A 12,332-nucleotide genomic window follows, 5' to 3' on the forward strand; every position below is an offset into this window, starting at 1 on the left:
ACCAGGGAACTATGCAGAAGAGTCTGGCTGAACCATTATATATGGAATTATACTGACATACTGTGGTAAAACAGTAGTAATGCAATGCCTTAATCACTTCTCTGCCTTCAGCTACTCTGCTATTCTCCTCCCTCTGGCTGGGGAGCAGAGGGAAGTCTGGGGTCCTCAGTCCCAGACTTGAGGACAGGGATAAGGAAACTGACAAAACATATAAGCAAGACCTCATCACTGGATCCTTGCAATGCTTCCACAGTATCTTGAACAACTGAGTTATTTCCACATCTTAGCATAGTGAAAATTCTTGTCTAGTTGTGGAGAGGCAGAGCAGATTGCCTCCCTGTCTTTGAAGCCAGAGCTGAAAACCCTCCACCCCACACAGCTGCAGCTGTGCATCTGGAGGCCTCCAACGTGTGAGCTTTCAGCCAGGAAGAATGCTCTGTGTTTTCCAAACTAGTATCCCTCAATGACTCATTTGAATTATCTTTCCCATATCACTGAGGCTTTAGGAAAAGGTTCAGGCACAAGCTCTGCCCTGAGACATGACGTCTTCAGAGGAAAAAGAGCATGCAGGCAAAATAATTCCCAGAGCTGTGGCAATGAATAAGCTGTCTGGATCAAAAGTCCCCTTAGCCATGGTGATGGGCAGTCAGGCAGGCCCTCCAGTTTTAACAATTTCAGCCATTTCAGAAAAGACAGCTAGAAAATATATTTTGAGCATGGTCACTGTGTACCTCTCTTTCCCAATGTAATTTGGTCACCAGGTAGAACCCCTCCCTTGTCTTCCCAGCAAATGCCCTAGGCCATTTATAATAAAATATTGATAACTCCCTCTAAAGACTCCTGGTACTCATTTTGCCTCTAGCATGGTGTTAGAAAGACTTTCAATCCATGGAGTCACAAGAATGAGACTTAGTGCCAAAGAGCTACAACTCGTCCTAACCAGAGAATAGTTGTGGTAGAGGGTAAACGGTGGTGTGAACAAGGTTGACCAACCACAGTTCCAACACCATCAGTTGCACAAGTTGGGAGACTCCTGGAGAGTTACTTTGTGCGCTTTCTTTTTGGGCTATGAGAAAAGTTTGAAACACGGAGCGCCTTTGTATGACCACGAAGATCATAGCCATTTAAACAGCTAGCCGGCTAGCGGAGTTCGTATTTCCTAAGTAGGAGGAAACATGTTCCCCTGAAGAACACAGTATTCAGAAACTATTGACTGAATGGGAGTTAGTCATGTCAATACCCCTAGTTTCAGAGTGCCTTAAAGCTTTTAATGTATTTATCTTTGCAGTACCCATGTGAAACAGGGAAGGGCTCTAATCCCACCTATAAAGATATTCAGAGGTGTTTGTAAAGATATACAGGCACCCAATCACCTTTGAACTAAGTGATTTGCTAAGATTACTTGGAAACATTATGGGCAGTGCAGGGAACTGGACCTTGCTTTCTCTGCTCTGAGGACCTCAAATACTGGACTGCTATGACACTGCCTATCACACAGAAATAATTATCAAAGTAATCTGTGCCTAGTTTGAACATTAAGTCTTCCTTTGCAATAAAGATAATGACAGAGTTTATATCATAGTCAGCGGGCTCAGTGGTTAAAGATCAGCCTGAATCATAAGTGCCAAAGCATTTTAAGGGGAAATATCCATTCTGGCATGCTGCTTTTCAAAAGATGCAGAAAGTTACAGAACGGCTGGCTCAGCAGCAGAAATGATACTACCTTCTCTGAGTCCATCCTAGAAAGACTAAAGACACATCCCTTTTTTTGCTACTTGGAAGAAAACACCAAGAAAGCAGCAAGATGTTTTCACTGAACAAAAAAACATGTTCTCTGCTTCAGCAGAAAAAGCCCACTCGTTTACTTCTCAGGCCAGCAAAAATGTGGACCCTCAGTCTACAGCTTGAGATATTTAACCACTGCTATGTTCTGACTTTTTAAGCTCTGTTGTAACTAAAACCAGATTCCTATTAATGGCAGTATTCTGTACGTGGGGAACTGCAGGAGGCAGCAGCAGTTTTGACTCTGCTGAACTTTATGTTGAGGTGAATTTAGTTTTGTTATTCACTGTTACCTGACACACTACTTGGCTCCTCAGACACAGAGGAGCATATGGCTACCAAAGAGCTGCGACCACTTCTGTAAGAAATCTGCAGCCTACAGAAGTGAGCAGGCAGTGCCTGTTCTGCCTACTGAGGAATTGTTTTCTGGAAGTGAGCCACATTTGGTATTATTACCTACAGTGAAAGGAATAATTTTTCTATGGCTGCTGGCATCTGACAAAGTTGGTTTACATCCCTATCACTGCCTCACACATAATTCTCCTTTCAGTCCTGACATAAATGTCAGTTGTCAGAGTAAATACAGATACATATACCAAATGACTTGAAGATTACTCACAAGAAAAATAAAAAGCATTACCTTTAAAACACTCAAAGTACACCTAAGGTGAAAGGGTTTAGAACTTCCTTGGCCACAGACAAAAAAATTGAAAAAAGCTATTTCACAGCCCAGTGCTTCTGGTGCTCACATAGTACTGTGCTCCCTTGCACTAATAATTATTTTGATATTTTATGTTTCTGCAGAGACTACGGAAGGCCCCCCCAGCCAACGCACAGCTCCCTGGCTAGCACAGCCTACCTCCTGGAGCAGTGCCCTGAGCCACCGGGGGGGAGGCTGCCCTGGCTGGGGACAGCCCAGCAGGGTCAGGGGCAGCCCACCTGGCTGCAGCCTGGTTCTGGTGACCCCCCTGGCTACCTGCCAAGCAGCCCACAGCAGCCAGCAGTGCAGCATCTCCTCTCAGGCTGTGCGGAGGGCTGCACCTACAGGGGAGCAGCAGCATCCCTCCGGCATGCGGGGACTTCTAGTCCTGCAAAAAGCAGGGGTGAGGGGTGAGATGAAGGCCCTGCACTGCCACTTTTCCCTGTGAACAGCTTGCTGCAGGGACAGCTTCAGGCTCCATCTAGGCTCTCCAGCATGCCAGGAAGGCAAAGGCAGGGCCAGAAAGCAGCAGTCAGGGAGTACCAATAGGCCAGGTTACAACAGGAGAGGCAAGACACAGCAAAATTCCAGCGTGGGAGTATGGCAATGAGAACAAGATGGCAACAGCAGTGAGACTTCTCTCCAGCAAGTCAGGCGGTTCACCTGAGATTGTACACTGCGCTAGGCACGATGCCTAGAAATTAAATATTACAGTGCTGAATGCTGCAATCTGAATGTCACAATGTGTGAACCCTACTTGTCTCCCTACCCCACGGAGCCCTGGCAAAACTGCAGAAGTTTTTTTAGATAAAGGCTTACACAAGCTATGTGCTGACTAGCAGCCCGCTGCAAGCAGCAGTCAGGAGGAGGAGAGGTGTCTCCAGAGGAGACAACCCACCCCGCCGCGGCCCGAAAGCAGACCCCATCAGAGCATCTTGCGATGAATACATCGGAGTGTTAGCTTGAAAAACATATCACTTGAATACCTGAAAACGAGAACCTGCTTTGAAAACTCTGTGAGCATTTCAAAACTGGCCATTAGCTACAGTATCCACCATCTTCCCACGGTAACCTGAAGAGGCAGAAAGCCTTGCTCTCCTCTTGAACTTCTGCATCTCCTCGGAAGAGGGAGCGCAGCCCACACCCCCGCTGCCCGGCAGGCTGCAGACCTCTGGGAGTGACAATGTGACAGTCCTCTGCTCTCCTGACACTCACACTTTGCCCATGTGAGGAAGTTTCCGTGGGAGACCTGAGAATTTTAAACCTGACAAACTTCCCCCATACAGCTAGTGCTACACTCTGACTTCTTTTTTGATTTTATTTATGGGACAAGCTTAGGTCCTCAACTCCTCCCCGATACACTGCCATTAACAGTCCACAAAGCAGAAGCAGAAGCTGAAAATCTGATTTCCCAAGGGTGCAACCTGTTACACTACGAGTACACATGCTAATGGCAGAAGATAACTGGTAGAAACTTAGATGCTTGCGATGCTCGCTGCTGTTTGAATGATTTGGGTTTACGCTATTAGTAAAACTGATAAGAACTGCAGCAAAACCAGACCAGTAAGGACATGACTTGAGTGTAGTACAGAAATAGTACCTCTCACAAAAAGTTTCTTGAGGTGAGATTTGTCAGGCGATGGGCAAGTGACAGTATACCTGCTGTGTGATGATAACAAAGCTCAGGGGACCATGTAAAGGCAATAACAGTAAAACGCCAGGAGGGCAGGGTTAGACATGAATAAGCCAATTTTTAAGAAAGAAACCTGTACCTAATATATGCCCAGAGGTTCTCCACAGAGTCTTGTGAACACCCACACAATCTGGGCAGTCAAGTAACTGGCTAGATACTTGATCACCTCTGAAGCAGGCAGTTTCAGCAGTCCAGTTGGTCTCCAGCTTTGGTCCTTCTGTAAATGCCTCACTTTGCTATGTGATTTGCTGGAGAGCAGTGTCACCACAGCTGGAATCTAGTTTATGTCTGTTCTCAGTTCCTTTAAAGTTAGCCTGTTGCTCTGACCTCTTGGGCTATTGCTGCTTGTTGGTAACATGCAGTAAGAAAGGAGGAAGTACAAAATATCATTATGAGATTTCCATGAGATTGAGAACATAAGGTATAAGTCAGCTCAAACTGACACACTCACTACCTTTATTGTTGTTCGAGAACAGAAAACATCATGACATCAACCAAGTAGAAAAGTCCTCAGGTATTTCCTTACATTTTAGCATGGCCCCAACAGTATAATGCAATGGGTCTGTAATTTCTCTTTGTAGGCAGCTGGCAAGATGACACACAAAGCATTGTAATGATCAGTGTCGGGCGTTGCTAAGATATTAATTAAAGCTTCTGGCCCATAAAGTCTATAATTTCATAGACATGAGCTATATTATAGACACATGCTTTCAGTGTGGGCTCATCAAAACTACCAGAAACTAAGATCATGCTTAGCTGATGAGTATTTTTGGGGTTGATCACCCACCCAGCTTTGTCTACATCTAGCTGTTTTCTCCTGTGGGAAGCCTTGATGAACTGAGTCCTCTGACATATGTTTTCAAGTGTTGAAACACATCCCATGAGGTAAGATCAGATGGAATTGAAGTTGTACCTTTGAGCACCTTCCTTCAGATCAAATGTCACACAGGAGACCAGAAGTTTCATTTAATTCCAACATATAATTCCAATTTTAATAGAACTCCACTGTAAACATACATCTAGGGCAGGATGTAGCTACCTAAATCAGGGCAGCAAATAGATTTTAGGTGCTGAGGCCTGGCCTCCAGTTGCCACTGCAAAAGAGACCTCAGGTCTCTCTATAACATACAGGTCTCCCTATACCTGTTCTAGCAGATGTCCTGGATACTCAAGGGCATGGTAACCTGAGTATCTATTATGATCAGCTACCAGACTGCTGCATATTAGTACCTCTGTCCTCTTAGGTGGTGATGTATTTTTCTCCTGCAAGTCCTTGGCTGAAATACAGCAAATTGCACACATGAAGCACACATGAAGCACACATGAAGCACACACATCTGTGTTCAAATAAAATAAAGACTGCAGTCAACACTGCAGTCAGAGTGAGTGCAGGTCCTGCATCAGTGATCAGGTGTCCACTCTTACACGGACTTCAAACTAGCTAGATCAGATGTTGTTAGCAGGGTAGTCATGAAAATGCCCCCAAAAGCTAACCAGCTGAGTATTGCAGCCCATACAAAGCTCCATATTCCCATAGGCACATTGCTACAGGTATCTCAGATACCTCAGATTGAGGTCTAGATGCCACCATGGGATAGCTTATCCCTGGTCACTGTGAGTACATAGCTCTGGTCATGCCGTGTGGAGTAACCCACTGCACTGAGGGCATACACGTGTCACATCCCTGTCTATATTCCTGAGGCCTGTGTACTTTATACTGCTGTCCCAGTGTGGCTGCAGTGCCACCCAGCCTCACAGACAACTTGTTCTCATGACTCCAGTCCAGGAAATCTTTACCCTTCCCTGCACAAACTATCCCTGTTACATATGGAGATTTTTGCTTGCTTGAAGCAGCCATGGTAGGCCATTGCAAAAGCCAGGACACCAGACTTAAAAGGTTAATGATCTATCCATTATGCTAAATCCTACGCAACAGCACTAATTCTTCCTATTCAATCATCCTTTTCCCAAGAGCCTGGGACAATAGAAAAGACATGGAGGGCTAGCTGATTTATTGCTTTCATGAACAAGGTCAGACTAAGGAAGACCAGCCACTGGAGCCTGTTGCCCTATAAACTTAGTATCTGACAAGCCACTGGTTAGCTTGTCTTCAATGTATCTTTGACACGGAGAAGCTACTAGAAAAATAACACTTGGAGATTTCAGTAACTTGTACTTCGCTTACCTGGGGTTTCTCCAAAGCAAATGACAAAACAGGTTTTATTACCTCCTTCCAGCATCACATATTCACTCTGAAATGAAAGACTTTCTGATTTACCACATCAGCTACACACACATCACATCTTCATGATGGGGGAACTGATGAAAGTTATCACAGAAGATAACGCTACAGTAAGACTGTAGCCAAGATTACTGTTATTCAGTCACAATACTCAGTGTGAACAGAAATAAGTAGTAAATATTTTTCCTTTGAAATAAACAGGCATACCTCTCACTTCTCAGCTCAAAAATAGAATTTAGGACTATTTGAGAACACATACATCATTATACACACACCAGTACAAAAAATGTGCTTATATATGGTGTATTTGTTTGTGTATATAAAAACATATACGCATGTAATGTAGATATGTATTTATTATGAGCATATATATTCTCTGCAAGCTGAGACACAAAAGACCCTAAGCTACCACTTCTGAGCTTCTCTCTGTAGGAGAGTTACCTTCTGACAGCAAGATAAATGAAGTGGCAGCTGCGTTCATTCTCTAGCGCTCATGCTTGTTTAGCACCCTGATTAATGATGAGGGCTTTACATAGTCTAATTTATCTCTTGCAAGCCTTTATATGCTGTTCAGAACCCAATGTAAAGTTTATGTGCAGATGCACCCACACAATAAAACAATTCCATATTTAAAATGAGTTTAGTTTAATTTCAAAGTGAGTCCCCAAGGACCCAGTTGGTAGGGCTGCAGTATCTCAATCTGCCTTGACTTTAAGCTCACATTACGGGTTTGTTGGCCATCCATAGGAGTTACAACAGCTTAGTCGAAAGGTGCAGTAGATACTGTGAGAAAACTGACATCCTGTTGCTACTCAGGTAAATGTTTAAGTTCATTTGGACATTTCAGAAGCAAAGGGAAAGAAGTAAGGGCACTGATAGAGAAAAAACCTTGTATACTAGAAGCCCATCCTGAGAAGACCTACCTATCTAAGCAAGGTAAGAGAGTCTGTTCTTTAAGACTCCTGACTGAGAAAGTGATTCCATTTCAGAAAAAAGTACATGTGGAGGAAGCATCATGGCATGAACCTTCTGAAGAAAAAGCAAATGATGGAGTCCTGCTGTGTCCTTATAAAAGATTTTAAACTACATTTCCACTTTCAGCCGAATAAATATTTTATGGGATGAAAGTAATTGATAAAATGGCATAACTGGGGATCATCGGGGGAGTTTCAACACCTCTTCATGGCCTGGTCTATTGCAAACCTTTGCACTGAGAAATGTAAGTGAACTCCACATGAACTGAGCACCAAACAGCTGCACAAGCTTGGAAATATCCTGTAGTGGCAGTGGCTAACAGGAAAAAAACACTTTGTTAAATTGTCAGATGCACACAGTTAGGCAGACGTGAACTCAACAACGCTTTCTGGCTTTCAGCAAGTCCAGCAGAAATCAGGAATAACTCTCAAACTGGTGTATAAGCTCTTAAGAGCAGGAGGCTTATTAGTCACAAACCAATGAAACCTCTGTGTGGAAAGGCAAAAATGAAAAACAAATGAAAGTATAGTTCTTCACACCATAACAGCAAAGAAGAGAAGAAAACTTAGACCACAAATCCATTCTCTAGGTTTAGGTAGCTCTTGCTTTTCAGTGAGATGAATGTTGCCATCTATTTGGCAGGACACTACTGAGGCCTACAAAGGGCTTGCACATCCTCATCAATTGGCTAATTGGACATTAATTTTGAGTTTAATCTTACTCAGAGTTGCAACTTCAACTTTGACGCTGTATTTCTTCTTCACTTAGCATTTTATTTTAAATGTAAACTGATTCCTTTTGAGTACAACTTTCCTAAATAACACTGCTCTAAGGGCAATGAATACAGATATTCTTGTGTTATTTTTTTTAATTAAAGCTGGTATAGTAAGCAAACACAAATAAAATTAATCTCTAAACTCTTCGAGATTTTTGTAGCAAATATAAATTTAGCACTTATTTTTCTAAAGCTAAGATGCTTTAATGTGTTTTATATGACAATGTTGTTGATAAATGTAATACAGAAGTTGTAGTTTTCTGCAGAGTGAATTGTTCACATTTTAAAAACCAGAAGTAATAGAATTCACAATGACTCAAGTATTCATGTTATCAAGCCTTTGTGTGGTCATATAGATTCCTTTACCATTGCATGGAAATCAAGAAGCAATAATGCTTGCTTCCTTCAGAAGTTAACACTCTGTGTTTCTTTCAAAATTATACCATTATGGCTTCTTCACAGGCTACTTGTTCCTTCTTTCAGTTTTCTGCAGCAACAAAATACTTGTAAAAATTTTATTTCAAGGGTTAATAGTCTGATACTGGAGTTAAGCAGAGGAAATAAAAACAACAGAAACTCTATATTCAGATGATATGAGATTTGCTTATTTTCTAAACAACTACAATGGAAGCAAAATTTCTGGTTTGGTTATTGCTGTTACTACTATAAATGCAAACATCCTCTAGCTTCTGAAAAAACAGGCTGTGATTCATATGTCTAATTTCTAATTGGTGGCCTCATTAAACTCTTGCAGTGTTAAACTTTTCTATATGCATACATTCACTGTGTTGCTGCTTCTTGTGAGCTTTCAAATCACACTCCACTCCCATGGATTTCAGGGGACTTGCATGAATCATAGTAACAAAGATTGCATGTAGTGGCAGTAGAACATGACTATTAATTAATCTATTAATTTATTCTAATTCCCTTGTTTGTCCATAGTAAGGTGCCTACGAACATTGCCAATATCTTTGCAAATTAGCAGCAGTCTGAGAAGTAGTGCGTCATGTCCTGTTCCTAAGAAACATGGTCATGGGTGCGACTGTCCTGAGACATCCAGTTGCAGGCTTCACAAGGGATTTCAAAAGATGAAAGATGGCAAATCACCTCCTTAAACTGGATCCAAAGCTTTTCCAGAATATTGGAGGCAAAGCCTTATTGCAGTTGGGGAGTTTGATGGTAAATAAAAATATTCAGGAAAAAAAAAATCCAGTTATATTAAATGCCCTACCCTCCTGTTACCTTCAGACGCAGCACATGGAGGCTGGACTTAACACATTAATCTCAGAAAGCCTATATTGTAGGAGAAGTATCCGTAAGGGTACTTGGCTTCATATCACACTTTGCAGGAACTAGCACAAACCACATTGTTACCTGTTCTTTTACATCCTCCAAATGATGCTGAGACACCTCAGAGTCTCCTCAGCTCCCTTTTGCTTCAGCAATGCAGGAAACCTTCCTCCTAGTAACCCTGTTCCAGCCAAGGACCATACTCCAACATCTATCATCCAACATTTAAGCTTTCCTTTTTACTTTTCTCCTCATGAATGACCTACCCCAGTTTCCTCTGCCCATGTTCATTAGTACTTACTTCCAACTACAGCTGTCCATGGACCAGCCAACCCTCCCACCTAGCAACTGAGGAGAAGTGTAGATTCAGGAAAACAAGTCAGAGAAACAAGTCAGAAAAGTAAGTCAGGCTGACTTACGCAGATGTTTGAAGTTGCCCAGTTCTATCCCTGCCCTTGCTGACAGGTGATGCCCATGCACGTGTTTCTTACCCAAGACTGTTGGGAAGGTGTGCTGAGGAGGAGCCCAAGCAACAAAGCATGTTCAAACCACGCTAAACTTGGGAGGCTGAGCCATGCCAAGGCAGGAGGTTTGGTTACGTGATTTAGTGGTGGACTTGGCAGTTAGGTTAATGGGTGGGATTTAATGATCTTAAGGGTCTTTTTCAACCTAAATTATTCTATGATTCTATGATCTAACTCTTTCAACCAACACTCATGGTTCTGTGACGCTCCATGCTGAGTTCAATTAAACATGGAAATGGTGGCAATAACCATCTTTACCACTTGATCCTGGAAGGATTGTGTCTACTTAAATCATGGGGGACTTAAATTCCTTTACCCAGGAAGAAATGTCTGTGCAGGTGCCAAAAGCTCTCAGCAGGGTATGTATGTTTCAACAGTCAACATTTTATTGACCATTATCCTGGAGGGTCTGACCTCACTGTACCTGCAGAGTGGAGATGTGCAACTCACCCCTAAACTCTCAGAGAGACCAGACTTGTGGTGCAGAGGCACTCAGCACCCATGGGAAACTCACCAGCCCACCTCCTAGGGCCCTCTCCAGCTGCTGTGAACCTCCATTTGGGTACATGCCATGCTGCCGCTCACTTAGAGAGGAAGAGGGACCAAGGGGGAGGTCCACCCTCCTGACCTGCTCACTGTGGTACAGCAGCCCTCAGCAGTGCCGTGCCAAAGGTCTTCTGGCTCTACTGAGTCTCAGGCACCCTCAAACCTTTACCACAAACCAGCAAACCCCACCGACTCAAGTAAGGTGCTGTGCAGCAGCCAGCCATGGGCACCTCTTCTATCCAAGAGTATCCAGCTACCCTTTAATGCCAACACCGGCATTTCAAATGTGTGCATCAGCTCCAAGCAGCTCATGGGAAGAACTCTGTGTGTGCTCCTGCTCCACTTGGAGGCACTTTTTCCCCACCGTTAGGACAAAACCCTGCCTTCAGGCATCTCTCCTTCCTTAACAGAACTCTGCTACAGTGACACCACTCCCTCTTACACACATGCCATCTCCTTCAGGAGCTCAATACAAGAGAAGCCATTCATTATTTATATGGAACTAAGCCTTTGCCATTCATTTGAATGACTGTTTCAACCGCCTCTTATGATTTATTCAGTATTTGCAATGGTTTTCTTTTTCTTTGTTATATTATCATAACACATCGGTATCACTTTGAACAGGATGCTTCCCACTCTGTTCCCAAGGCGATCTAACAGAGCAATGTAATATCTGCATTGATTCCATTATGGCGAAACCTCTAAATACGTGGCTTCTTTATTCATGGTTTCTGGAGTATGCCCATATTTTTGCACATGTAATTCCTAGCTGGCAGTGCTGCCTGGGCTAACAAGGCCAAGTTAGGCCTTGGCCTGAAATGTGATCCCCACAGCAAGCACGCTTTAAATACAATTCTGGACATGTCATGCCTACCTGTGTGACGGCCATTCGGTCTACATGTCTGCAGTGCACCCTGCCCTGTGTGTGGTGGTTCCAGTCTTACTGCACGTGTGGTGAAGAGCCCTGATAATATCAGTTATCCGATTCAGGCTTCTCCAGTTCTTAAGATATGACTGACTCTGGGCACCTAGGTTAATAATCATGTGCAGCTTTCTAGCCACACAAGCAAGGGTGCTAACTACAACGGGGTCTTCCAAAGTGAATTGGAGGCCTCCATTTCAGGAAGATGCTTAAAATAGGTGTTGTCAAAACACAAACACTTGAACAGGTGACTGAAAATAAGGCTTTTTAAAGCTCAGGCATGTTAGCCATCCAAATAAGGTAGCACACCCCCCCCCCCCCAAAAAAAAAAAAAAAAAAAAAAGCCTTAAAAATCCTGCAGCTGCTCAAAAATAATTTCTGAACATAGAGTAAGCCCACAGATACAGATGTCTGACCTAACCCCAGCTGAGAACGCATCATTTTTCGACCTCTCAGGCCGGGAATGATACACACAGCAGTGGGGGACATAGCTGAGACACCTGTCTGCAGTTTCTAGGCCAGGTGCCATGGTATGAAGGACAAGTCGTACTCTGAGGACCCAGGTAGTAATGCACTTCTCTCCGATTTCAGGTGTTTCCCAGACTCATTTCTGTTCTACAAGGCTGTATTTTAAGGTTATAAAGGTTTCTGATAAAGAAGGTAAGAAGCCTGGTGTGCAGGACAGGCACATTTTTTAGTGCATCAAGAGCCTGGTTTTCTGAAGGTTCATGAGAAACCTCCTGGGATTCGTGCTCAATCCTCTCTGCTTTTCACAGCAGGATTTCTGTTGTTAATCTCACTGCACTGCTTAATTACCCAATAAATTAATAAAGAGAAGGGGATGAAAGAAACAAAATGGCTTAACCAGCTCAGTGAGACCTAC

Source organism: Falco biarmicus, chromosome 6 (assembly GCF_023638135.1).
Source record: "Falco biarmicus isolate bFalBia1 chromosome 6, bFalBia1.pri, whole genome shotgun sequence".
Lineage (NCBI taxonomy): Eukaryota > Metazoa > Chordata > Aves > Falconiformes > Falconidae > Falco > Falco biarmicus.